The sequence below is a fragment of the Lynx canadensis genome, chromosome X (assembly GCF_007474595.2).
Source record: "Lynx canadensis isolate LIC74 chromosome X, mLynCan4.pri.v2, whole genome shotgun sequence".
In the NCBI taxonomy this organism is placed as follows: domain Eukaryota; kingdom Metazoa; phylum Chordata; class Mammalia; order Carnivora; family Felidae; genus Lynx; species Lynx canadensis.
Window position 1 is genome coordinate 75,240,396 of NC_044321.2, and position 26,784 is coordinate 75,267,179.

The 26,784-nt window shown below is 35.3% G+C and overlaps 1 protein-coding gene, 1 non-coding gene and 1 pseudogene across 8 annotated transcripts in view; 1 reads left to right on the plus strand and 2 right to left on the minus strand.

The window, feature by feature from the left end:
• The window catches only part of DIAPH2 (diaphanous related formin 2), a 1,054,294-nt gene that overhangs the window by 870,056 nt on the left and 157,454 nt on the right, over positions 1 to 26,784 (plus strand). The window lies entirely within an intron of this gene.
• On the minus strand, positions 6,828 to 6,934 carry LOC115507920. The gene has a single exon (XR_003966843.1). It is a non-coding gene; the product is annotated as a U6 spliceosomal RNA (small nuclear RNA).
• On the minus strand, positions 16,632 to 18,395 carry LOC115506995 (annotated as a pseudogene).

The following is a 26,784-nucleotide window of genomic DNA, read 5'->3' on the forward strand; positions in this document are numbered from 1 at the left end:
TTTTCCATGTATAATATCATGTCATCTGCAAAAAGCGAAAGCTTGACTTCATCTTTGCCAATTTGGATGCCTTTGATTTCCTTTTGTTGTCTGATTGCTGATGCTAGAACTTCCAGCACTATGTTAAACAACAGCGGTGAGAGTGGGCATCCCTGTCGTGTTCCTGATCTCAGGGAAAAAGCTCTCAGTTTTTCCCCGTTGAGGATGATGTGAGCTGTGGGCTTTTCATAAATGGCTTTTATGATGTGTAAGTATGTTCCTTCTATCCCGACTTTCTCAAGGGTTTTTATTAAGAAAGGGTGCTGGATTTTGTCAAAGGCCTTTTCTGCATCGATTGACAGGATCATATGGAATAATTGTTTTAATTGATGGTTGTGATTATGGGCTTATCTCTCTCATATGGACTCGGTAGTATATTATTGTGTATTTTCCTAAACAGGGATAAGAATTTGTAAACTCTCTTTCCTCTCCAGCCAAATTCCATCTGCTGCTACAGTGGCCAAAGGTAGCTAGATTCACCTGGAAATGAATGTACTTCCACCCATCTTTTAATTTTTGTGAAACATTTGAACACACCTCTCTTGTGTATTTTAATTTGAATCTTTTTATTTATTTGTTTGTTTATTTATTTTATATATGAAATTTATTGTCAAATTGGTTTCCATACAACACCCAGTGCTCGTCCCAACAGGTGCCCTCCTTAATACCCATCACCCACCCTCCCCTCCCTCCCACCCCCCATCAACCCTCAGTTTGTCTCAGTTTTTAAGAGTCTCTTATGTTTTGGCTCCCTCCCTCTCTAACCTTTTTATTTCCTTCCCCTCCCCATGGTCTTCTGTTAAGTTTCTCAGGATCCACATAAGAGTGAAAACATATGGTATCTGTCTTTCCCTGTATGACCTATTTCACTTAGCATAACACTCTCAATCTTCTGGATGACATACTGAAACTGGCAAAATACAAGGATAAAGAGAAAATTCTGAAAGCAGCTAGGGATAAACATGCTCTAACATATAAAGGGAGACCGGTAAGACTAGTGGCAGACCTATCTACTGAAACTTGGCAGGCCAGAAAGGAATGGCAGGAAATCTTCAATGTGGTGAACAGAAAAAATATGCAGCCGAGAATCCTTTATCCAGCAAGTCTGTCATTCAGAATAGAAGGAGAGATAAAGGTCTTCCCAAACAAACAAAAACTGAAGGAATTCATCACCACTAAACCAGCCCAACAAGAGATCCTAAGGGGGATTCTGTGAGTGAAATGTTGCAAGGACCACAAAGTGCCAGAGACATCACTACAAGCATGAAACCTACAGACATCACAATGACTCTAAACCCATATCTTTCTATAATAATACTGAATGTAAATGGACTACATGCTCCAACCAAAAAACATAGGGTATCAGAATGGATAAAAAAACAAGACCCGTCTATTTTCTGTCTACAAGAGACTCATTTTAGACCTGAGGACACCTTCAGATTTAATTTGAATCTTACTCCTGGTAGTTTCTTTCCTTTTGTCCTTTAAAATGAGAGGAATAGAAGGTAAAAGAAGAAAGGAAAAGAGCAGTGAGTATCTTAAACTCCATAGGACTCTCTTGAGATTCAAGGTTGTTTTTTTTTTTTTTTTATTACCCATTGGTATTGTTTGCATTTGCAAAAACATGGGCCCAGAGATCTTGAACCTAATATAGTGTTTCACCTATTCCAGAAAACCATGTAAGGTTACACTCAAAGTCTACCCTCTTAAAGATATAGATGATGCAAAATGTTAAGATACTACAAGGCTTATAACTGTGTTTCACTATTAAAAGATTATGATGTATTTTTACCACCTAGCACATTACTCAGTATAATATATGCTCTTGATAACTATTTGTTGAAAACTTCACAATTATCAAAAAAGATTAGAAATCTACATTAAATCCTTTCAATATATTATACCTGAAGCTATCTCTGAAGTTTGAAATTTTGGGGATGAAAGAAATAGAAATTTCATTCTACATCACTGTAAATGGAATTCCATTAAAGCTGAGTTTATTTTATAGGCAAACTTAAATGTCCTGGCTATGTTACCTTCATATGACCTTTCTACTAGTAATGTTTAGGCTTGACAAGTAAAGAAAAATTCTGTTTATATAAAAAACAAAATATTATTATATGTCATTACTCTTACATCCCTCGTGCTTACATTTGAATGCCACATTTTTGTCATTTTCAAGTCGCAATTTGTTTTACTCCTAATGCTTAAAGGACAAAATTCTTAATACTACCAGAGGAAATATAGGAAAAATAGAACGTTTTGTTTAAGTTTTACATATCTTCTCATTAATCTGCAAATATGCTCTATAGAACAGGAGAAGTAGACAGGAGTTAGTGAATGTCTTTAGCATAGCAGTAAGTAATTAATAGCTTTCCCAGCTTTCTCACAGATTTACTCAGAACAGATCTTTCTGAAGTTTAAGGGTTTTTATCTAGTATATATGAGTATTTTAAGGATTTGAACTGTTTATTTGAGGGACTTCTAGAATCCAGGGTGATATTTTCCCTTTCCACTTGGGAAGGTTTTAGCTTGAGATTTCTAGGGTTATTGGTCTGTTCTATTGTTTGTCTCACATAGATGCAGTATACAGCAAGCAAAACAGTACTCTGTGGGAAATGAACAGGGATTTTTTTTCATACATTATTCACTACTTTGCAGTGGTTTCAGAAAGTCAATGTATGTCCCAGACACAAAGAAATGAAAAAAACACAAAAACAATCATTTTCATATCGTTGTTTAGAAAGTTAATACTATTATGTATGGATTTCATCTTTACTGCAAATTTATAATAACTTATATTTTTAGCAGCCATATCACTATCGATCAAGGGTGTACATGTCTATCATGTTTGTTGATGAACTGATGATCTTTTTTTTTTTTTAATTTTTTTTTTCAACGTTTATTTATTTTTGGGACAGAGAGAGACAGAGCATGAACGGGGGAGGGGCAGAGAGAGAGGGAGACACAGAATCGGAAACAGGCTCCAGGCTCTGAGCCATCAGCCCAGAGCCTGACGCGGGGCTCGAACTCACGGACCGCGAGATCGTGACCTGGCTGAAGTCGGACGCTTAACCGACTGCGCCACCCAGGCGCCCCTGAACTGATGATCTTTAAATATTTGGAGCAACCTATGAAGGGGAGTTTGTATCAAGAGGGATAAGCAGTTTGACTTCATGTGGATAACCCAATGTTTATTTTAGTTATATTTGTGACATCATTTCAGTTGCCTATATCAGTACTACTATAAGTGGCAGAGATAATGAAAATTGACTATGTTTTGTACATAATTGTGGATTTCATTTTATTGTCATCAACAGATGGAATCAAAGAAACATGCTGGAATTGAAAAGAAAAAGTTCTCTTGAAAGAATTTTTCTAATGTATAGTTTTCATTTTATGGTCCAAATTTAAATGAACTCTCATGCACTTATAGAGAACATTAAAACAAGTTCAGTTAATAGTCATAAAAACCCACAACATGAAGGCACCAAGAGGATGACCATCTTTAGTGGCTGAGATAATAATCCAATATAGAAAATAAATTTAGAAATAACCACCATAATAAATTTCTAGGAAATTATTAGTGGATGTTTTTTTTTTTTTTTTTTTTTTTATATGAAGTTTATTGACAAATTGGTTTCCATACAACACCCAGTGCTCATCCCAAAAGGTGCCCTCCTCAATACCCATCACCCACCCGCCCCTCCCTCCCACCCCCCATCAACCCTCAGTTTGTTCTCAGTTTTTAACAGTCTCTTATGCTTTGGCTCTCTCCCACTCTATTAGTGGATGTTTTCAATGTTTAATTCTAGTGGGATCAGATTAGAAAAGACAAATTGGGGGAGCACCTGGGTGGTTCAGTTGGTTAAGTGTACAAATCTTGATTTCAGCTTCACTTAGACTCCCAGGGTCATGGTATCAAGCCCCACATTGAGTTCCATGCTGAGCATGAAGCCTGCTTAAGATTCTCTCTCTCCCCTTCTGCCCCTCTCCCCCCTTCACATGTGTTATCTTTAAAAAAATAAAATAAAATAAAATAAAATAAAATTAAATTAAATTAAATTAAATTAAATTAAAAAAGACAAATGGGAAGAAAAACATCCCATCTTGCAATTTGAATATTTTTTTTCCCTTGCCACAAATAGTATTGATCACTTGCATGGTTCATTTAGAACTTCCTGGCAGAGGAAGATGAAAAGCACTGAAAAAATAATTATGGTCAAGTTGAATGCTGCCCACACAGATTCTATGCATTATAGATTATCCTTATGCTTCCAGTTTCTTAACTTTTTTTCCTAGTTACTGTGCTTTGTGGTCTGGGGACCCTTTGTACACCACTTTCCTTACTTCCCTTCTGTTGCTTCAAAAAAATTGTGTTTTATCTTTGTTTCCCACCACCATTGCCCCAATCTGATATTCCACACATTAATTGTGGGGAATAAAAACTGGTAGAAAAAAATGAGGAAATATAATTGTGTCAGCATTATTTGAAGTCTGTCTTACTTAAGTCTGAGCATTCTGTCTCTTGTGGGAAAACAAACAGGACTGACAATATTTAACTGTTCCAAATAAATCCTGTCTTACTTTATGCAAAATTGTTTAGGTCTTGATGTCAGAGAGGGGTCATTGAAGGACATTTCAAAGGGACCGAGAAAAGTTCCTAGATGGACTCTTGGTTCCTAGACTTTTTGGAATTATGATATCATCACTGCTAGAATTTATAAGTGCTCCTGGTAGTGAGTAAAGCATCAAACAAATGGTAAACCTTTTGTATAGCTATAAATTATTTCATCAGTTAGTATGACAGTTGTGAAATGACTACATGTTTGGTTTTTTTTTTTTCTTTTTTTGGCTCTCAGAAAGTATATACTCTGAAAAAAAAAACCTAAAGAGAAAAATACCTTTTCATAAAAATTCCTCAGACCACAATGGATAATTAATTACAGCTTGACACAGGTATAAACATGTTCAATAAAGAGGAGAGTTGGATACTTCAATAAGTAGAGTAGTTTGGCAGGTTTAGTACTTTAAAAACTTTTTTATCTCTCCAAATTCATTCAAATAATATACTAGATTTTACTGAAATAGGTTTTAATTACGTTCCACTCTAAGGAGAAATCTTTATTCTTAAGACATGTACACCAAAATATTTTTAAAAAATACTTGTCTTGCATTGATATGCTAATTTTTCTCTGATGTTTTGAAAACATGAAACTGTTCATTCACTTTTTGTTTAACTTGGAGGCTAACTCCAGTAAAAGTGACTCTGTGTGAATTTATCTATTTATTTAAACCAAAGCATAGCCCTTAGAAAATAGCATCTTTTATCAATCATGATTTTTAATCAAGTCTTGTGAAAGCATTTTTATTATGCATTATAGATAACTTTTTAAACGACTTAAATTCAATTCTTGACAATCAAATAGGTTTTGTTTTCCTAGATGATTTGACTATAAAAGTTAAATATGGCAAGTTTTGTTAAAGTGGGAAAGAAGCTCGTTTTTTTTTTTTTCTTTCAAAGATTTATTTATTTTTGAGAGAGAGCGCAAGCAGGGAAAGGGCAGAGAGAGAGGGGCACAGAAGATCCAAAGATGGTTCTGTGCTGACAGCAGCAAGCCTGAGATAGGGCTCTAACTCACAAACCGTGAGATCATGACCTGAGCTGAAGTCAGAAGCTCAACGACTGAGCCACCCAGGTGCCCCAAAGCTGGATATTGAAGTATGGCTTCTTTCAGCTTCTTTTCTGGTTCTATAACAGGTGGTACATGTCCTGGCATAATTGAAGGTAGAAAGAACGGTGGTTGGGTAGGATTAATCACAGAATTTTACTTCCTTTGTGACCAAACCTGCTTTTGTACCAATTAGCTATGACCTTTTATTCTAGCCTTAGGATATGAGATTATTAGAGGCAACAATTTCTGAAATATTTTCTTTCTAATATTAGTTTAAGCAAATGTCTGTGCAATGCTCTTATTTCATGATTGTTGTGGGTTTTTTTCCTTCCATGTGCTACTTCTTTCCACTAAGCTGCTAAATCATTTGCAGAGGAATTAACGTAATGTTTCTAGAAACATGAATAGCTTGTGGCCTTTTCTGAGTGTCCTACTTCAGAAATAATGCAGCTGCAGTAGCATGTGCCTTTGTTTCTTCCCATTTCTCTCTGCAGGGAAGTTCCTGCTTTAAGGTAGACCCAAGCTCTTTTATTCCTGGGATTTTTCTCTAAATGATGTGAATGTCTCCATCATGTTTTCTAAAGTGCATTGTTTCTTTGTTAACTTATTTCACTATGGTTGACTCTGCAGCTTGTAGGAATAATGAGGAGTGGACAAGAGAGTATAAATGAATAATTACAAATCAATCGTTCCTATCAGGAAAACAACCCCCAAAAAAGGGCTGTATGAATACAGTCCCAGTAACATGATCTTTAAAGATGATACACAGTGCATTTGTTACTTGTGTATGTGATACAAAGAGTATCTTTACAGGCCATAAGATGTCAAAAATGCAGCTAAAATGAGAACAAGCCACTGGTACATTTTTCATGATACTTTGGTCATAGGACTACATCGCTTCACATGAAAAGGCCTTATTTGACTTGCATTTGGAACAGAGAGTGAAAGGACTTTGCTGAAGGTTGCCTTCTTTAGTCCCCTCCCCCTAACACATTTCTTTTATGTGATTCTTCCACTTTCATTTCCCATCTTATTTGTTTTCAATCTGAATAGCACACTTTATGAAATGGTCACTGCTTTTGAAGTTCATTCTATAGAACTCTAAGTTTTACTGAGAAGAAAATAAGTTTCTCGAATTTGTGTGTCATCCTTGTGCAGGGGCCATGTTAGTCTTCTCTGTATTTTTCCAGTTTTAGTGTATGTGCTGCCAAAGTGAGGATGATAACTTTCCCCCAAAAATAGGTTATTGAACAAATTAGTTAAATCTCATTCAAATAATAGAAGAAAGCAAACTTGGCTTATTCAACTTTGACATCTAATTTGAATCTTTTGTGCATGCTGTCCTCCTGAAAGTGGCCACCACTTGTTAAATTTGAATAGGAGAGAACAAAAAGAGATAGTACAATATTACTTCTTTTCACTAGCTTTAAATTAATTTTAGATTGCACAGAACTACATCTTCATTATTCAAGCAAGAAATTTAATATGTACCCCAAAGGGTTCTACTCTTCTAACTCCTTTAATAATGTCAGGATTCTGCATCAGAAGAACAAGGGAACTAATATTTTGTTGTGGTATAAATGTTTCTCCTTCTAAAGTAACAAAGTTAAAAAATTCTTTTTTCTCATGTTTATGACTCTTCTTTGGCTAATTAAAACAGACTTCGCATGAATAATTTATATTATGGACTACCTTCTTCTTAAGCATTCATGGAAGGAAAAATAAAGTTTTAAAATAAAAAAAAATAAGCCTGCTTTGAAAAGATTATATATCATTGACACTTTTTATCATTTTTATTTTCCTAAAGAAGCTAATTTTGAAACATATAAATGCATTAATTTGGAAATTAATCTTAATTATACTTGCACTGGTTATGCTTCGTGATTAGCACTGGTGCAAGCTTATAATTTAAAAACCTCATATATTTTTACTGCTATTTGTACCCAGCTGTGTCAACTGTACAAATGATAAAATAATAATCAAAGGACTGATGGCTCAATATAATAGCTATTGTGCTTTAAATATCTTTTATGCTTTGACATTAACTGTCTCTCTTACTTTAGTATCTACTTTTCAAAAATCTACTCATTCCTGACACTATTTAACTGGGGTTATTAGTCCTTTGACAGCACTGCATGCTATTAACAGTATCTCTTAATTTGCTTAATTTCCTGACATTTTCTATGTTAATTTTTTACTTTGGAATTTTTAAATGCCAGATTTGTGCTTAAAATAGAAAAACCCTCCACTAATAAGATTTAGTCATATAACCTAAGTACTACAGAGTTATCCCAGATGTAATAGGGAGAGATAAAGAAGGGATCACAGATAATAAATTTGCCCTGCTTCCTCCACAAAGTTATTACTGCAAGCTTTAAGTCTCAGCTTTTATTGATAATATAAATATGGGTTATGTAAGGAAAGCTTATACCTATTTATAATAGCATTCAAATTTGGTTTTAATAATTGCTTTAGGCCAAACCATTCCATAAACAATACCAAAGCAATTTGAAAATAAGTATTTGTTGCATAATCTTTTTTATTGCATATGCATTTTATTTTATGATTTTTGTAATTAAAGTAATATAAATAATATTTCCTGGCTAACTACCAGGTAAACAACTTTACAAAATATAAATGTATTTTATCTTGTGAAACAACTGATGGTCATTCAAAAGGAAGATTGTTGGGGAGGGGTTGGAGAAAGTAGTATTTTCAATTGGCTACCAGGCTTTTAACAAAACAATTCCCACTGTAATCTGAAAGAATTTCATCTAACTAAATCCCCACTCAAAGGACAAGCAAGGAGTGAGGGCTGTAGTCAGAGGAACAAAGGATGAGAGGACCAATATCTGAATGAATTCCCCCATGGTGCTCTTTAGAGGGGCCCATTATGCCCTGGGTTAGCACCTCTCACCATTACTTGTGAAAATAGTTGGCATTGAGTGATGCTGTATGTCTTACATTGTACTTGCTAAAATTGCTTATGCAGTTTCAATTGGCCATGGTATTTATCATGTTCTATCCTCAGCATTATGTAGCATGATTAAGCCTATAAAGCAGCTGCTTTTTTGTGTGTATGTGGATCAAGTGATTGTTATGCATTGTGCAAATATCAGTTCAACTTTCTTTAGTGCCATGGCACAAAAAAGTGTTTTGTGTTATTCTTCAAATTCGATATTGCCTATATATGTATAGCTCCATCTATTGGTGAGCACAAATCTGTTTTAATGTGAATAGAAGTTGCACATGGATATCAAAAGATAAAAAATCCTCTTAGATATTATAAAATCATGTTATACAGCTCAGTTTTTACAATGGTTCAAATACAATGGACATCTGTATGTACTGTGAATTAGTATACATACAATTTTTAACCCACAACACCCTTAACTATGGCTTTAGAACTGTAAACTTGTTTTGTTTCTTTTAAAGTATGTGGAGGTTGGAGGATAACTTTTAATTATAAAAGTCTCTTTGAAAACTAGACTTGGTAAAATGAACTGTATTGTATGTATACGTATATGCATGTAGTTCTTTTGGTATCTGGTAAGAACTAGCTGCCATTCTCGGATATTTTCCAGTCTCTACTTTGGCTCTTTTACATATGAGATTCTCATTCTTCAGCCCCCACCTCTGTACTACTTCTGCCCTGATCCCTTCAACTGCATTGTCTCTTCTCTTCCCATCTACGAACTCTTATGTTCCATAGTTTACTGAAGTACTATAATTACAGCTTGTATCTTTTATTACTATATCTCTACGCTGTGCTTTTCTGTAGTAGTACAGAATATTAATGAGATTAGCACCTGTCATTAAGATGTACTGCCCATTTTTTTAACGTTTATTTATTTTGAGAGAGAGAGAACAGGGGAGGGGCAGAGAGAGAGGGAGAGAAAGAATCCCAATCAGATTCCTCACCATCAGAACAGAGCTTGATATGGGGCTCAATCCCATGACTGTGACATCATGACCTGAGCTGAAATCATGAGTCAGATGCTTAACCAACTGAGCCACCCAGGCATCCCAAAATGTACTACCCATTTTGAGCAACAGCTTTAAGTCACTGCATAAGCCTTCTACTTAATGGTTTACCTTTTTTGTTTGTTTTTGAAGTAAGAAGGGGAAATTTGTGATTTAAAAAAAAAGTATAGCCTCTCAGAAAATCTAACATTGCTAACTCATCCAAGCCTCCAAAAAAGAGAAAGTTTTGACATTGAAATGTGGGGAATCTTCATATTGATAGCACATTTTCCATACTTAAATAAGTAAATCTATGAGTTAATCACAAATGAGAATACTTGCTTATTTCCTACTGTGACTGTGAAGATAAAATGAGATAGTAGGTGTAAAAATTTTTTGAAACTTTACAAATTTATTCATTTAAAACTTGAACAAAGCGTTAAAGTGTTTCAAATTATCATTACTATATTAAATCAATGCTACTTATGTCAGTGGCTTCCCATTACTTCTAGGAAAATCCAAATTTTTTACTGTAGCTGCAAAGGTTCTATGATCCAACTTATACCTACCTAATCCTCTTGAATAGTTTTAAGGCTGTGAGGAAATAAGGCACACAGCTATAAAACTATTATTATATTGAAAAGAAAAGCATTGTTTTAGATGTACAGATCTTCCAGTATTCATCCCAGAAACTGGGGCTTTTGGGTAAAATTTGAGTAGTAACAAGGTAGTTAAGAAGATATGATGCCAGAATAGTTTTATGATTGTATGGTCATTATTATGAAAATAGGTAAAATGTTATCAGTTTCATTTATGTCTATAATTGATTAAGGTAATGAACAATTAAAATGTAAGCCAAAATTAATGAGGTGTTTAATTAATAGTATATTGAACTTCCAGTTACATTGCCAATCGCATTATTTCAATATTTAGTAAATTTAATATTTTCTAAATGAAACGATTAGAACAAATCTTATTTTAAACTTTCACGTCCCCATACTTCAGGTTCTAAATAATTATAATGAAATTAAATGCTCTACTAATGCAAATTTACAAAGCAGTGGAAATATTGCCTGTACCCTAGCAATCACAGTTAAACCTGAGATGTATTTTTTTCTGAGGCCACATCTATAATATGGGAAATGTTACATTTTCTTGGGTAAGCTTTTCTTTATTTCTTAGGTTTTTTTTAAAATTCCAGTTAGTTACCGTACAGTGTAATATTAGTTTCAGCTGTCCAATACAGTGATTCAACACTTCATGTAATACCTGGTGCTCTTCACAAGTGTACTCCTTAATTCCAATCATTTATATAACCCATACCCAATCTACCTACCCTCTGGTAACCATTAGTTTCTTCTCTATAGTTAAGAATCCTTTTCTTGGTTTGCCTCTCTCCTTTTTTCCTCTATGATCATTGGTTTTGTTTCTTATATTCCACATATGAATGAAATCATATGGTATTTATCTTTCTCTGACTGACTTATTTCATTTAGCATAATAACTCTTTAGCTCCAACCATGTCTTTCCAAATGGCAAGATTTCTTTCTTTTTTTATGGCTGAGTAATATTCCATTGTCTGTCTATGTATGTGTGTGTGTATGTATGTATGTATCTATCTATCTATCTATCTATCTATCTATCTATCTATCTATAAAACCTCTTCTTTATCCATTCATCAGTCAATGTATTCTTGGGCTGTTTCCATACTTTGACTATTGTAGATTATGCTGCTATGAAACATCGGGGTGCATGTATCCCTTTGAATTACTGGTTTTGTATTCTTTGGGTAAATACCTAATAGGGTGCAATTGCTGGACCATAGGATAGTTCTGTTTTTAACTTTCTGAGGAACCTCTATACTGTTTTCCACAGTGGCTGCACCAGTTTGCATTCCCGCCAACACTGCAGGAGGGTTCACTTTTTACCACATCCTCGCCAACACCTGGTTTTTCTTGTGTTGTTAATTTTGGCCGTTCTGATGGGTGTGAGGTGCTACCTCATTGTACTTTGGATTTGTATTTCCCTGATGAGTGATGTTGATCATCTTTTCATGTGTTTGTCAGCCATCTTTATGCCTTCTTTGGAAAAATGTCTATTCATGCCTTCTGCCTATATTTTAATTGGATTGTTCATTTTTGTGGTATTGAGTTGTATAAGTTCTTTATATATTTTGGATATTAACCCTTTACAGGTATGTCATTTGCAAATATCTTCTCCCACTCTGTAGGTTGCCTTTGAGTTTTGTTGACCATTTCCTTCACTGTGCAGAAGATGTTTATTTTGATGAAGTCCCAATAGTTTATTTTTACTTTTGTCTTCCTTGCCTCAGGAGACATAGTGAGAAAAAAGTTGCAACAACCAATGTCAAAGAAGTTACTCCCTCTGTTCTCTTCTAGGATTTTTATGGTTTTAGGTCTCACACTTAGGTCTTTAATCCATTTTGAATTTATTTTTGTGTATGGTGTAAAAAAGTGGCCCAGTTTCATTCTTTTGCATGTAGCTGCCCAGTTTTCCCAACACAATTTGTTCCCATTGGAAATTCTTTCCTGCTTTGCCAGAGGTTGATTGACCATAAAACTCATTTATGAGTTTTCTATGCTGTTTTATTGATCTATGTGTCTGTTTTTATGCCAGTGCCATACTGTTTTGATCACAATAGCATTGTAATATAACTTGAAGTCTAGACTTCTGATGCCTATGCTTTTCTTTTCTTTTCCTTTTTAAAATTATTATTATTTTCTTAATTTTTTAAAATTCATTTTCATTTTTTGAGAGAGGGAAAGAGAGAAAGAGAGAAAGAGGGAGAGAGAGAGCATGCAAGCAGGAGAGGGCTAGAGGGAGAGGGAGGGAGAGAATCCTAAGCAGGCTTCATGCTCAGTGCAGAGCCTGACGTGGAACTCGATTTCACAACCATGAGACGATGACCTGAGCTGAAATCAAGGGTCCTTTCTCTTTACTTTTTGGTAAGTCTGGCAAGAGGTTTATCAATTTTATTATTTTTTTCAAAGAAACAGCTCCTACTTTCATTGATCTGTTCTATTGTATATTTTAGTTTCTACATCATTTATTTCTTCTCTTGTCCCTATTATTTCCTTCCTTCCACTGGCTATAGGCTTCATTTGTTGTTCTTTGTGTAGCTCCTTTAGGTGTAGAGTTAGGTTGTTTGAGATTTTTCTTACTTCTTGAGGTAGGCCTATATGGCTATATACTCCCCTCCTAGGACCACTTTTGTTGCATCCCAAAGATTTTGTACTATAATGTTCTTGATTCAATTTGTTTCCATGATTTCCTGGTTGATCCATTCATTGTTCAGTAGCATGTTGTTTAACTTCCATGTATTTGTGGTCTTTCTGAATTTTTCCTGTGGTTGACTTCTGATTTCACAGCAATGTCATCAGAAAAGGTTCATGGTATGATTTCAGTCTTTTTGTATTTGTTGAGGGCTGTTTTGTGACCTAATATGTGATCTATTCTGGATAATGTCCAACATGCACTTGAAATGAATGTGTATTCTGCTGTTAGGATGGAATGTTTTGAAAATATCTGTTAAGTCCTTCTAGTTCAGTATGTCATTCAAAGCCATTGTTTCCTTGTTGATTTTCTATTTAGATGATCTGTCTATTGATGTAAGTGGGGTGTTAAAATCCCCTACTATCATTGTATTATTATCAATGAGTTACTTTATGTTTGTTATTAATTGTTTTATATATTTGGGTGCTCCCATATTGAGTACATAGAGTTACAATTATTATATCTTCTTGTCAGGTAGACCCCTTTATTATCATATCGTGCCCTTCTGCATCTCTTGTTACAATCGTTTTCAAGTCTAGTTTGTACGATATAAGTATTGATACTCTGGCTTTCTTTTGACATCCATTTGTGTGATAAATATTTCTCCATCCCCTCACTTTCAATCTGCAGATGTCTTTAGGTCTAAAAGAATTATCTTATAGACAGCATATACATGGGTCTTGTTTTTTTTTAATCCATTCTGATAGCCTATGTCTTTTGATTAGAATATTTAGTCATTTACATTCAGAGTAATTATTGGTAGATATGTATTTCTTGCCATTTTATTACTTGTTTTGTCATTGTTGCTGGAAAATTTCTCTGATACTTTCTTTCTTATCACTTTTGGTCTCTCCTTTGCATGCAAAGAGTCCCCTTTAATATTTCTTGCAAAGCTGGCTTAGTAATCATGAACTCCTTTAATTTTTGTTTGGGAAACTCTTTATCTCTCCTTCTGTTCTGAATAATAGCCTTGCTGGATAGAGTATTCTTGGGTGCATATATTTCCCATTCAGCAGTTTGAATAAATGATGCCACTCCCCTCTGTCTTGCCAAGTTTCTGTGGAGAGATCTTCAGCTAGCCTTATGGGTCTTCCCTTGTAAGTTAGGGACCTCTCTTGTCTTGCTGCTTTTAAGATTTTTTGTTTATCAGTATATTTTGCAAATTTATTTTTTTAGGTTTTTAAAATATTTATTAATTTATTTTGAGATAGAAAAAGCACGTGTGGGGGGGGGCGGGTGGCATGGAGAGAAAGAGAGAATTGAAAGTAGGCTCTGTGCTCTCAGCACGGAGCCCAATGCGGGATTTGAACTCACAAACCACGAGATCATTACCTGAGCCAAAATCAAGAGTCAGAAACATAACTGACCAAGCCACCCAGGTGCCCCTATATTTTTCAAATTTGATTATAATATGTCTTGGCGTTAGTCTGCTGTTGTTGATTTTAATGGGAGTTCTCTGTGCCTCCTGTATCTTGAAGTCTGTTTCCTTCCCCAGATTAGGGAAGTTTTCAGCTATTATTTCTTTAAATAAACTTTGTGCCCCCTTTTCTCTTTTCTTCTTCTTCTGGGACTCCTGTAATATGAAAGTTTTTACATGTGATGGAGTCACATAAGTTCCATAAGTCTGTCCTCCTGTTGCATAGTTCTTCTTTCTCTCTTTTGTTTAGCTTCATTAATTTCTATTATTTCATCTTTTAGGTCACTAATTCATTTGTGTCCTTCCTCTAGCCTCCTGTCATTGCATTAAGCCTCTTTCCAATCTCATTATTGCATTATTCTCCTCTGGTTGATTCTTTTTTAACTCTTTTATCTCTGTGCTAATGGTCTCCCTGATGTCTTTTATTCTTCTCTCAAGCTCAGTAAGCATTCTTATATTGTTGCTTTAAATTCTCCATCAGGCATGTTACTTATATCTGTTTCACTTAGATCTCTGGCCATGGACTTATCTTGTTCTTTCACTTCCATCTTTGCATTTTGTCTAAACCTCTGGCTGCTTCTTTATGTTAGAAAAGCCAGTTATGTATGCACTCCTTCTTCAATGTTGCCTCTTCTCTCCCTTTGTCACCAAGTCACTTGGTTCTTGACCATGATGCATCAAAGAATTGGAGACCTGAGACCAGAATTTATTGAGGAGATAAGTATGGTACACTTTCAAGAGCAAAAATGGGCAAATGCCAGAGCATGACTGGCAATGGGACGGAGAAGCTCCAGCTGTATCTTTTTAAGCCAGCTTTGTATACGTGTATATTTGGCTTCTATTGACATCTTTGATTGACAGCTATCAGTTGTATAACATTTTGGCTTCTGTACATGCACCTACCCATGATATATCATATGTTTTTATGTATTGTATATTTATGAATTTCTAATGAGCTTTTGCTGTGACCTTAAGGGCAAGTGGCACCTTTTGTTCACATGCTCTGTTCTTGGAAGTCCCCTGTGGCTTTTGATCTAGCTCTGTGGCTACCCCTTTCCTGTTCTGTTAGCCCTTAAAAGTGGCTCTGAGGGAGTGGCTGTTAACCCTGGTGGGGGGGGGGGTGTCTCCCAGTGTGTGACTAGAATCTGGCCTTTGTTCCTCCTTACTCATGCCTAACTAACTGCCTAACACCTTTAGCTGTGAAGTTTGTTCTGTCAGTGTTCAGGCTGATTTCTGAGTTATTTAGCATGATCTGATAGTTATCTAGTTGTGTTCATGGGAGGAGACAAGCCTAGGATCCTCCAACTCTGCTGCCATCCTGGTTTTCTGGCCTTTTTTTCACTCCTAGAAAATACTGAAGGTGTGAGTATGTTAAGACTCACTCACAGCAATAAAAAGTGATAGCTGATATCCTGACTCCATTGGATGAGATGAACTGATTATCAAAGCAGATAACATCTTACAAAGCAAAAGCACAAGATTCAAAACTAGTCACAATTGATCTCAGCTCAGTAAAATATATGTATACAGTTGCTGAAAAAATCAGAATGATACAAAACAAAATATTAAGTCCTTGTTACTGTATCACAGTACTATGGGTAGTTTTTACTTTCTTCCAACTTTTCATGATTATATCATCAGAATAAATCAAATAATAATTTAAATATTTTTGTACACGACATTCATTATATTTATTTTACTAAATAGTATGGTTCAAAAAAACACAAACAAATCAGAAAATTTTACTTAAAACTACTCCAACAAGATGGATGGAGTTGATGCCATCCCATTCCCTTCTTTCTATGTATATGAAGCTGGAGCCATATCTGACAGCAAACACTCAAGTATACTTTGCCTTTCCTGTTGAACGTGAATGAACTTCTGTGAACAAGGGAGACAAATGAAGTTTTACAAGATACAGGCACTTTATTTCCCAGTTTTTAAAAATAAGCCAGGTGAAAAATATTTAGTAAAAGTAACAGGAACAGACAAAGCTTTAAGAGTTCTACCATTAGTTCTAGTGACTTACACTCAATGCAAACAGCATCAAACAAGTAAAACAAACAAAAGTTTAACTGGGGTTAATGGGCATATATGTAAAAAAGAAATCCAATTTACTATAACTGGAGAAAAATGGCCATTTGAATCCAACTTAAAGATATACCAACAATGTGCATTAAATCTTGTGTACCTATGTAGCTGAGTAACATCTGAAAGCTTTGCAAGAGTATGTAAGCGAGAAAAGCAAAAGGTGCTTTTGATTCCACAGTATCTGACTAAACAAAACAAAGCAATTTACAAAAAAAAAGTACCAAATGATACTTTAAAATAAATAGTTAATCATTTTGATGAATATATACATGTAGAGTCCACTTCTTGGGGATTTAACTATCTAAAAGTGGCATATCACTATCCAGAGTTGCAGGAGCAAGTTCACATAAATAAAACAGTGTGGCTTCACTAGCTTTGGCTTCAGTCAGTGGCTCCAGGTGCACAAGATTACTTTGGGTTGGCTCCAGATCTAGGCTGCTATCAGAAGCTCATCAACTTCTATGGGTTTATGTACAGAGGACATAACTTCTGATGATTCTGTACTCCCCTATTCAACAGTAGAAGCAGGGGTCCCATCAAGGAATGCAAGAAGTAGAAAGGCAGTGTACTGGATAATCTGCTTATCTGTTTTGGGTTTAGATTTTCTTCCCTCTTCTGAAACTGGCTGAACTACATTGTTCTTGGTAGTTTCTAATCCTTTATTCTCAAAATCAACCAGGAGATATGGGTCTATGGTAAACTGTCTTCCTGACAGCATGGCTTGGAAGTCCTCTAAGCTGCCATCAATACTGTCAAGATAATCCAACAGCTCAACCTTTCCCAAAAGATCGATGTTATCATTTAAAATGGAATCCATCATGGTCACAGGATCTTCTGTGGTCAGACTAGGTGAGCCAGTTAGCTGGACAGCACTAGACATGAGAGGGCTGGTGCCATTACTGCCTGAACTTAGGGATTCTCTAGCTGATTCATTCTGATCTCCACTCTGAATAACAAGTGCATACTCATCTTCATTGTCATCTTCAACAATGACAATATCAGGGTACTGGCTACAGTTGGAGGGATCACATATAACATCCTCATTAGTTTCTGGAATAACTGGGATATTTTCTTCATCTGCATTATCATCAGTTATATCATAAATAATGATGTCATCTGAAATCCTCTCCCTTGGCTTTAAGCCTTCAGTCCTACTATGTGGAACTTTATGATGGTGATTATCAGCTTGTTCTTTGACTATATGTTGAAACAGATTCTTCTTTTGGGCTCCATTAGTATTTAGAAGTAGAGGCCTTTTACGTTTTAAACTCACAAGTTGGTTATTCTGAAGCAACATAACAATAAACTAGACAATCTTTCAAATAACTTGTTGCTGTTGTGCATGTTTTGCTCATAATTCTGACACCTCTTCCAAAGGGATTCATTCTCACTTTTTAGTTCAGAAAGCCTGGACTCAATAGTTTCCTGTTTTATTTGAACTTTCTGAGCACTACTTATAATTTTTGTTAAATCTTCCTGACAAATCTTATTTTCTTCTGGTTTTGAAGATGAAACCTTGCTTTTAGTGTTCTCCAACAAGTCATCCTGGCCTTGTTTGAAGTAAGAATGCTGAAATTCAACAGGACCATCTCTTTCCTGCTTTACAATTCCAGAGCCAATATGTAAAACTTTACAGAAACCATACATATTCAGTTGCCTCACAAAGCTTGCCATGTTATTGTGCTTGAAATATTTTGGAAGAATTTCTTTTACAAATCTTTGTTCATCCAGAACCAGAAAACTTTGGCCATTCTGGCTCCAGGTGAAGAATTCGTTGGTGTGGGTTTCCTCCACAAGCGTCCACAGCTTGCTGAGGAAAGCTGGCATGTTTGAATTCTGCTTCATTGTTAACCACACGCAGGGATTCTAAATTCTACACCAGAACACAGCGGTGGTGGTGGCAGTGGCGGCGGCAGTGTTAGTGGTGGTAGTGGTAGTAGTGGTGGTGGTGGTGGTGGCAGCCAATTTAAATATTTTTAAAATGAGAAAGAAATTTAAAGACAGATTAGTTCTGCTCTATTTAAAAAAGAAACAAACAGACACACCTTAAGTATGCCTTTGTTGGATTCAGAGCACATCCCAATATTTGATGTTCATGATAATTGTGTGAACCAACAATGATGTATTTTCTCTAGATTCTCTTTATATATGCAACAAACGTATAATATATCTGTGAAACATTTCTATATAAATGGCTAAGGTAAAAAGGGTTGGTGTTTAAAATTTATAAACCCTCAGCTATCCAGATCAACTTATTCTCTGAGGTTTCTAGATAGTGGAGATCTTATTTTAGGTTTTTCTATTTTAAAATGAAATTGCTCTAAAGCTATGTGTCCTATTAAATTATGCAATATTATTATATCTAAGCTTCCTCTCCTAAGTGTCCATAGCTATTTGTTGAGGCATTATTCTCAGGTGCCCATGGATACAGATGTTTAAGTGATTGCTATTCAAACATGAGGTTTTTGCTGTTTCATATTGCCTTTGTTAGTTGACCCTTGCTTTTTTTGGACTTTCACAAAGTAAGAGAAGAAATATTTATGTATTTCCCAACTGTTGCAGATTATTAAAAGCAAATCATAAATTATTCAATCAATTTGGAAAGCTTCCTGAGAAAAAGTATACAACATAAGAAATACAGTATTTAGAAATCATATCTCCCTGCTAGTTGTGTCACAATTGAAGCACAGTTCCTACTCAGTCCTCTCCTCTTAAAAGTAAAATCACACAATAACAACAAAATAAATTCTAAAAGCAAATTCATTTCCTTGTGGAAGAATCTAAAATATTATATTCATCTTTTATGTATACAGTATTCTTGTAGCATTATTTGAATCTTCATTACTGCTTAGCAGTCTCCTTGTTCATTGTACACTGAATCACATGCCTTGGTAGTTGTTCTAGATTTCCTGTACTCTCCCTAATCCTTTAAACTAAAACCTATACCCTTCAATCTCAGTAAATTATGTTCAAAGTTCCCTCAATTTCTTTCAGTATCCCTTCTTGAGACACACACTATACTCTTCATCTTACTCTTCTTACGCCCTTCAGACTCATGTGTCATGAGTTATCCTATGGTTTTTTTTTTCTTCTTAATGTCTTGCTTTAAATTTATTTCTTTTTCCTACAAAAAGGCTTAGGTCTTTCTGCAGAGAAAGACAGATACCATATGTTTTCAGTCTTATGTGGATCCTGAGAAACTTAACAGAAACCCATGGGGGAGGGGAAGAAAAAAAAAAGAGGTTAGAGTGGGAGAGAGAGCCAAAGCATAAGAGACTCTTAAAACCTGAGAACAAACTGAGGGTTGATGGGGGGTGGGAGGGAGGGGAGGGTCAGTGATGGGCATTGAAGAGGGCATCTTTTGGGATGAGCACTGGGTGTTGTATGGAAACTAATCTGACAATAAATTTCATATATTAAAAAAAAATGAAAAGAAAAGAAAAGAAAACCTCAATGATAAATAAAACAAATAATAAATAAACAAAAAAAAATCTCCAAGCTACTATCTTATGTCTAGCCGGGGAAAACTGACATGGCCACACCAAAAAAGATACACACACACACACACACACTATATACATATAAACATATGTGTGTGTATGTGTGTGTGTGTATATATATATGTGTGTATATATGTGTGTGTGTGTATATGTGTGTGTGTGTGTGTGTGTGTATATATATATATATATGTGTGTGTGTGTGTGTGTATGCAATGACACCCATAGATGAACATTATATGGCTACTGAGAACTTGCCTCTACTAATTAGCTGGTTTAATTGGAATTGCTTCCTCTAATGTGAGGCCTTGATGATCATCCAATACTTTTTAACCCTTACTCTTTATTGTGAAATTTTAAAATATATACAAAATAGAGTAATATAGTAAACCCAGCACCTAGCTTCAAAAATGATCAATTCCTGTTCAATTTTGTTCTATCTACTCCCACCCTTGGATATTTTCAAGTAAGTCCTAGACATTACATTTTTTCATCTGTAAATATTCTATATGTATTCACAAAATATAAGGATTATTTCTAACATAACTAAGTAATATTATCATACATTATGAAAAATATTTCCTTTTAAAAAATATCTGGTGTTCACATTTCTTCATCTACTACTTCCCCAGCCCCCATTTTGAATCAGGAACTGAATAAGATCTGTTTATTTCTGTTATTCTCTTAATCTCTATTTGAAACTGTGACATCTGTCTTGTATTTAGTTATCAATTGCTATACATCAAATTACCCTCAAAACTTAGTGACTTAATATTATAAATACTTATCATCTTAAAGTTTCTGTGTGGCAGGAATTTGGGAGCAGCTCAGTTGAATGATTCTGTCTCATTGTCTGTGGCAGTCAGGACTTTGTCCAGGGCTGCAGTCATCTGTGGGCTTGAATCTGCTTTCCAGTTTACCTCTGCACCATGTGAGCCTCTCTGGAGGGCTTTTTGAGTCTCCTACAACATGATATATGGGTTCCCCAAGTGTGAGTGATCTGAGAGAGAGAGCAAAGAGGAAGCCATAGTACTTTCCATGCCCTAGCTTGACAATGACATAACAACACATCTGTCATATTCTATTGGTCATACAGACTAACCCAGAAATAGTGTGGGAGAAAACTTTACCAGAACATGAATACCAAGAGTTGAAGATAATTGGAGGGGTCATCTTGGAAGCTAGCTACTATACATCTTCATCTCTTTTTTTAGTTTTAATTTTCAACTGTTAATTATGGAAGGAACCAGGTCATTTGTCTGATAGAGTTTGTATTTTTTAATTATTGCATCCCAGTGGTGTTATCTACATATATCTTTACCTATCTCCCCATCCCACATATTTTCTATAAACTTAGATATAGAAGCTAAATCAGATTTGGGTTCCATGTTTTTAGCAAAACATCCTTATTGTTGGTGATGTGCTATTTTTATAATGGAGCACATGCTGGCTGGTTGACTCTTAGTGTATCAGCAGCCATTTATGATCATTGGATCCATTAATTCAAGAGTGATATTCTATCATCCCTTCTTTTTAAAAAGCTATTTGTAATACTTCTATAAAAAGATATGTCCCCTCATCAGCTATTTGGTCTCATTCAGGTATATTTCATGTGGAGAAGACAAGGTGAATGCTTGATTCTTTCTCTTTGTTCATCAGTTTTCAAAATGATTTGTTGGTTCCCTAGAATCCCCCAAAAGTATCAAGTGAGGCCTGGAAACCACCATGGATATGCTGAAGCAGACTGTCTGGGGATGGACTCTAGGCGTGGGTATTTTGAAAAAGCTACTAAGTGACTCTGACTTACTCCTCTGTTAACTTCTACTGGTCTCCATTCCCAGAATCTGACTTAATAGGTTTAGGATGGGGCCCAGGATTCTGGTTTTGTTTTCTTTTTATAATCTTGAGATAATTTTGTTGAGTTGATAAGTTTGGGGAACATAAGCTAGACTATACCTTTTCATATTTACTATGGCTATATGCATCTGTGCTATTCTCCCATGACCTGGGTATTGCACATTTGCCCTCCTACAACAAACTATTACACTGAGAGTCTGCCTAGCATACACTCTGGAGTTAGAATGGTTGGGTCCAAATCTTGGTCTGCCACTTACTAGCTTTGTGATCTTGGGGAAGTTAATCACCTCTTTGTCTCACCTCTGGAAATAATACTAGGATTCACCTTATGGTTGTTTGGGGACTAAATGAGTTAACATTGGTAAAGTGCTTAGAACAGTGCTTGGTAAGGATTTCTTAAGCACATAATAAAACATAGTTCCCTCTGAGAGAGTTATCCCTGAATACTCGGTTAATATAAGCTAGGCTTGGTAGTTATTATTATTATCCTTATTGTGTGAAATGGCATTTACTTATTTATTTATTTGCCGCCTTGTTTTATTTGACAATGTGTTTTGCACATTCTTTTATATGAGTGCATAGTTATCTTCCTATTACTTTTGTACTGCTGTCTAGTATTTTTTTAAACTGACATTTAATATGCCAGGCATGGTGGATTATATATTTTCTAGTTCACTTAATCTTCATATCAATATTTTAAGATTCGGAATATTATTCTTATTTTATATAAGGGAACTGACTCTCTGAGAAGTTCAGTAAGTTGCCCAACATAATAAAGCTGATAAGTGATGGTATAGATATAACATATGTTAAAGAAACAGTGGAATGATTAGGAACACAGACTCTGGAGCTAAGCTCTCTGGGTTCAAATCCTGCCATTTCTGCTTCTTAGTTGTGCATCTTGGGCAAGTTACTTAACCTCTCTCTATTTCAATTTCCTTTTTTGTAAAATGAGCATGATAGAAATACCTACTTCCTAGGTTGTTATGAGAATTAAATGAATTAATACTTGCAAAGTGCCTAAAATGATGCCAAGTACACCATAAGCACTTTGTATACTAGCTATTACTGCTATTATTAATCATTAGCAATTAATTTTATTTGTTTTGGTTTACAGAAAAGGCAGAAGTTAAGAGGGAGAGATTGAAAGTGTTCATAAGGAAGGGAATAAACATAGGAGCATTAACTTTCAGGAGGAGAGAAAAAGGAGGACTGTTTCTACCACAAAGATGGACAAGATAGAAGATAATTGATGTCTAGGTGAAGGCAAATGATGAAACTCAGGAGACAGACTCATTCTTACAAGGTAGAAGGCAAGATCATCCTTTAGGAATGAGAAAAGGAGGGTAGAATTGGAAGCCTGTAGAAACAAGGGGAGTTTGAACACACTTGAGTAAGCCAGGAAGCACACAATAGACATGGCCATGTTAAGTTTTGTTAGTAATCAATCATAGCTCGATTACCTGAGGCTAAGGAAACTAATGTCTAGGGGAGCAGGTTCCCATATTATTTGAAGGGTAGATCAGCATCCTAGTGAGGCCAGCAAGTTTGGGTATGGTCGAGTGGGATGGTTATGACGATAAAGTAGAAGTGAAGGTGCATTGAGCAGGCAATCAGGAGACTTGGATTCATTTTCCAATTCTGCTATCACCTATCAAATAGGTCACTTAACCTCTGCATCTCAGTTATTTCCCTTATGAAATGAGAGAGCTACATCAGATTATCTCTAACATCCCTTCTAATTCCAGAATATGTGACCCTAAGGAGCTGATTCTAGAGGCTAGCTGTAGGATAAAGCAGTCAATTGAAATGCCAAAAGTAGGAAAGTGATGAAAAGGCTCAGGGAGGTTGGGATGCAGGTTCAATGAAAGTGAAGGTAGATGAGGAGACTCATGATAGTCAGGCTCAATCTCAGTCTTTTCCATCTTTAAAATTTGTATCTGTGTTCAAAAAATTTTAAGATGAGTTTGTCCGTTTTTGTAGCAGATATTGTGGATATTGTGAAATTAATAGGCAATGTTTGACAAACAAAAAAGTAAATATTATTTGAGTTCTCATATTTAAAATATTCATTAACACATCAAAAATAGTTTACTTATAGGGATTTATTTTTCTGCTTTTAAGCAGAAGATAACAAAAGGATTTTATGTTTTCCTGTGCCCATAATAATACTACACTTTGGAGTAGCTAACTAGGTTGCTTGAACATGCTGTTACAGAACTGGTTAATCCATAATTCAGTAGGTTCTTGGCTTCCAAGTTGCCTGTTGACAATCCTGAAGAAAGTAGATGGAACTAATTAGCACTCAGCATTATAAAATAGGAAGAATTAAATAAAGCAGCTTCAATATTAAACTCAGACCCCTATGAAGATATTCCCTTTAGTTATGGGGATTTTGAAATGATGGACAGGCTAAACCAAAACTCATAATCCTATTACGGTCTCCTACACCCACCTAATAAGCTTCGAGAGCTGTTTCCTTAGAGTCTGGGATATTGCCATCTTCCTCTAGGCTTTCTTGTATACAGCTTATAAATTCTTTACTGTTCCCACTAAATACTTTGTTATTTAAAATAGTGTAAAAAGAGAGTATGTAAGTATATATACATATTGATCCATTTTGACTGTAATAATACCATTGGCCTGTAGAGAACTTCATATTATTAATAATTTCAGAGGAAATATTTTTAAGAAAAAAGCTCCAGGCTTAGCTGTAATGAGGCATTTGAAAAGGAGGAAGGGATATGTTTGTATACATAATGAAAATATTGAACCCTTTGGGATGTTATAAGCCATGGTGTACTAATAAATGATTTTTTCATTTCAGTGTTCCAGCAGACATATTTGTACCCTTGATGTACCCTTGCAAAATGCCTTTAGCTCACATTTCCTTTTAAATATTTCTACCTCCTGACATTTGATACTAGGGGTGAGGGTACAACAGGGTGAGTCTGATGGAGAAACGAGAGCAGTAGTAAAAAGCAGACAAATTGGTGGTTTAGAATAATCAGCCCATTTTTAGCTGAGCTGTGCAGTTCATATGAATTAATTAACCGCTTACAAGCATTTGTCTCACAATCCTAATTCTCATTCAGTTCAATGAGTTTTATAATTATCATTTAACTAAATAGCACAAAAAACTGTTTATATCTTGACACTAAGGGAGCTTTGTAGAATTCTCTTCCTATAAATCATCTGAACTTGTTTACAATTTGCAGTAGTCTTATTTTTCTTCTAGTTTGTGCTCAGGTTGCTGTTTTGCTGTTTTAGAAAATATTTTCAGGGTACAAATTACGGAACATGCTTTAAAGTTTGGTTTGTCTTCTAAGGGTAAAGGACCTCAGTAAAGAATATTTTCACATTTTCATTGGGGGAATGTAGGCTTAAACTGTTATCTGTCATGTTAAACAATTAATCCAATGGTGCTAAATGGATATAGAATGATTAATTACTCATTCTTAAGACCTGTGTTATTTAGTTTCTGGTGATAAGATGGTGATAAAGCACCCAAAAAGAGAGAAATGAGACTATTGTCTTGACGATGCTGAAAAACATTATGAAAACACTAGGAAAATATGTTTGTGATGAGAGGCATATGGGCCATCCCCCACTGCTGCTGCCTTGTATATGTAATTACTTTTTCTTTTCATATAAAAACTTAAGGTGATATTAATAAGTATTTTACTTAAATGTGTCTTTGTTGATTACAAGGAACAAAAAGGTATTTTTTAAATTGAAGAATAATTGACATACAATACTGTATTAGTTTCAGGTGTATAACTGATTGGATATTTATATTATTATGAAGTGATCACCTTGGGAAGTCTAGTTACCATCCATCACCATATAAACTTGTTACAACATAATTGACTATATTCCCTATGCTGTATATTACATCCCTGTGTCTTATTTATTTCATAACCAGAAGCTATATAAATTGAGCTTATTGAACAGCTACAGAGAAGCTCATAGGAATTCAGGATAGGAAATATCCTACATCTAGATCTAGATGCCTGAAAATGGGAACTTCGTTCCACATTCAGATTGTCTCTGGAATGCCCCACAACACAAATTCATGGGCCTTTTTTAAAGGGTACTTTGCTTCCTTGTGCTTGGAGGGAGACTCTACTTATCCTGGTCTAACTGCTCCTTCTAGCTCTGACAAGAACTGTTGGTTCCAATTCCACATTCCAGTCAGAGGAGCGTTATTTTGTTGTTCTCCCCCAACCACACTTTTTTTTGTTTTGTTTTGTTTTGTTTTGCATTAGGGCCTAGGATAGCTGCCCTTTAGGTCAGATTACTGTCCAGGTTCAATTAGCTGTTACTATTTAGGTGATATGATAACTAATATAATTCTCACAACAATCCTATGGGATGGGTGAAGTACTATTATTCCTTTTATAGAGGGGGGAAATGAGGCAAGGAGAGGTTAAGTAACATTTCCAAGGTCATGTAGCTTCAGCGTCTGTGCCCTGAACCAGCGTATTCTGATAGGAGCTATTTGCTGAGTTACAAGATGTAGTTTCTAGTCCTTGACCTGCTACTATGTGAATGACTTGGGGGAAATCACTTAATCTCCCTGGGCATAGAACCATTCCATGAACAGTTTAAAAATTATTTTTCTAATTTTTTTATTAAAAAGCTAAAGGAGGACATAGAAGCCCAATAATACATTGTGTTCAGGCTTCTTTAGTTAAAGGAATAGAAATCAAACTGGCTTGAAATAAGTGGGATTTATTCAAGGACATGATAGACAACCTTTTGGACATCCAAGGATAGGAAATAGCAGTCAGACCATAGAGTGCCTTGGACTGGAAACAAAACTGGAAAGTTAGAAATACAACCTTCTTTCCCTACCCTTCCCTGCTCTCACTCATCTCTGTCTCCTCTTTTTCTCTATCAGTTTCCTTAGTTTAAACATGACTGCCATAGTTGTGATAAAGCATGACCT